This window comes from Neltuma alba, unplaced genomic scaffold (genome assembly GCF_004799145.2).
Source record: "Neltuma alba isolate B1F8T4 unplaced genomic scaffold, ASM479914v2 tig00013611_pilon, whole genome shotgun sequence".
NCBI lineage: Eukaryota > Viridiplantae > Streptophyta > Magnoliopsida > Fabales > Fabaceae > Neltuma > Neltuma alba.
Genome location: NW_021637801.1, coordinates 1 through 2,615, shown reverse-complemented (window position 1 = coordinate 2,615; position 2,615 = coordinate 1). Strand labels below are relative to the sequence as shown.

Sequence of the window (2,615 nt, the reverse complement as noted above, 5' to 3'; positions counted from 1 at the left end):
TCTACTCTCTAGTATTCTTATTTCTTGTAGTTTTGCAGCATACTAATAATTTTTGAGTAGCAAATATTGCACAAATATACAATGTATAATTTTATCTTAATTTATCATTTGTAAACTATTAGTATTTCTTAAAAAAGTAACATGTCCGTTAAATAAGAATAAAATTAAAAAAATGATAAAAAAATTAGAAATTACTAAATCCCAAATCAGGTTGGGTAACAACATTTTATTTAGTGTTAACAACACTAAATTTATAAATAACAAAATTTTTTTATTGACATTTAGTTTTTTTTTGTCATTTTCCCGCTACTAAATTTTTGTAATATAAAGTTAATGAAATTAAAATTTTTCTCCATTTAAGTAAAATATAAGTGCCACGACAATTTGGGTTGATGAATTATTTTAAATTATTTCAAATAAATGTTTTAATTTTATTTATACTAAATGAGATTATGAAAGGAGAAAAAAAAATGTCATGAACCATATTCAAGTATCGATAATAATTGGGGGAATAAAATTTACAAAAAAATGAGATTTTATGTTTTTTTGGGAGTGAGAAATGAGATTTTATTCAAAGTAAAATAAAGAGATAAATGAATGCAAGAACTGGGAAGTTAAGGGAGGAAACAATTTTCACCCGCTTCGAATCGGTTTCACTGAATCTGGTTATAAGCTGCATTAACTCCAAATAAATGCACACAATGTTCTAGGCAGAACAGAATCCTTTATTTTCGTCAGCTTGCTGCTGAATTTGAGCCTCTTTTCCTCCTCCTGGGTCATCTCCTCCGTTACCGACCATAGCTAGGGTTTCATTGGGAAGAAATCTGCGATTGAGCTTTCTCCTTCGTTAAGGAAGGGGGTTTTGTTGTTATTTACTTGCTGTATGTATGCTGTTATTGTAGCTTCTCCATGATCTCGCTCTTCTGATCTGTGTTGTTATCTGCTGCTTGAATTTCCCAGTCCTGTTGTGAGTGATGGGTTCACATTATTTGTTTGTTGATGGTTTTATATGAGAAGAAGGTTGGGGTTGAACGGTGGTGTGGTTGAGATTGAATTTTTCGGCCGTGGTTCTTCCATGGGCGGGCGTATTTGGGGGTGAAATTTATCCTGTATGCTGATTACTATGGTTTCGTTTTTATTTTCTGATTCTTTTCTTGGTAAAGTTTATGTACTTCTTCAATTTGTAAATATTTCTCGTGTATTGCAGTTTTAATACCTGGGATTAAGCTTGCCAACATGTCGATGTGTGAGCGCAAGACGATCGACCTAGAACAAGGATGGGATTTTATGCAGAATGGCATCACAAAGCTGAAGAATATTCTTGAAGGTTGCCGAGCCTCAGTTTAGTTCCGAGGACTATATGATGTTATATACGTATCCGTCGCTAAGCAGTTTCATTGTTCACATGTTTTTAGTCTATAATTTATTTTTATTTTTACATTTTTTTTGTTTGATCACTTTGGCTTGAGTTGATCGCATATTTTCGTTAGGCACTGCATTTCCTTAAATCGTGTTGCAGGACTATCTACAATATGTGCACTCAAAAGCCTCCTCATGATTATTCCCAGCAACTGTATGACAAGTACAGGGAATCGTTTGAAGAATACATTCTATCAACGGTAACTCTATTGTCTGATATCTTTTGGATAAACTTGCACGTTATGTACTGTCTTTTTTTTTTGGGGGTGGGGGGTATGTTACAGTCTTAAGTTTTGCCTCTTACGTGCCTAGCCTCATGACATCGAATGTGACATCGTTTATTCCATAGCAATGAATTTGGTAAAGGCTGCATAATCACGACTTAATTGGCTAATTGACGTACTTCTGTTTTAGAATGCATATTATGTTGTTCTTTAAAGGCATCCTAGAAGATGCAAAAACAAGTAACTAATGGGGTCTGATATTGATTATATCAAAGTTATCTATGGAGCTTCCCATGCGTATTGTAGCGACATCAGCTCCTAAATGGCACAGGTGCATCACAGTTACACTCAATAATGCTGAGCAGGTGTTAAATATTCAAATTTTTTATTTGATTCTCAGTTTACAACAATACACTATGAAACAGACATATATATATATATATATATATATATATATATGTTTGCATGTTTGAAGGGCTAAAATCATATCCAAATCACAATCTCAATTCTAATCTGATAAGCGTTTGGACTCAAATGTTATGTAAAACACTATGCCAAACATTTACTTTATCTTCAGTCTATGAATTAAAAAAAACTGATTGTCAAAGAGAGACTGCATACAATAAGAAATTATGGATCTCAGTCAGCAAGCTGTTGCTAGCCTTGGGTTGTGCCAATGACAGACAAAAATAACTATTTGGCTAACAGCAACGTCAAGCTTTCTTGAAATGTGCTGTGACTGAAAGGGGTAGGAAGTGCTGATATTTATGGTTAGGTAGAGCAGAGAGGCTACACATGTACCATTTGTATCTATGTGCTAAGATCCTGATTCACGGACCTCTTGGTTTGAGAAATAAAAATAAGAGGATTGAAACATTTTCTTTTGACTCTTTTTCAAATTTGATAAATGTTGGTTGATCGTATGTACCTACTATCATCGGAATTTGAATATCATTATTTTTTTCCAATTTT

At 33.3% G+C, this 2,615-nt stretch overlaps 1 long non-coding RNA gene across 2 annotated transcripts; it reads left to right on the top strand.

Moving 5' to 3' along the window:
• Positions 1 to 1,331: 1,331 nt before the first annotated feature.
• On the top strand, positions 1,332 to 1,972 carry LOC114738530 (uncharacterized). Of its 2 annotated transcripts, none has more exons than XR_003739534.1 (3): positions 1,332 to 1,374; positions 1,520 to 1,619; positions 1,919 to 1,972. It is a non-coding gene; the product is annotated as an uncharacterized LOC114738530 (long non-coding RNA). The 2 variants fall into 2 exon arrangements; XR_003739535.1 differs by lacking the exon at positions 1,919 to 1,972 and adding an exon at positions 1,834 to 1,875.
• Positions 1,973 to 2,615: the final 643 nt, after the last annotated feature.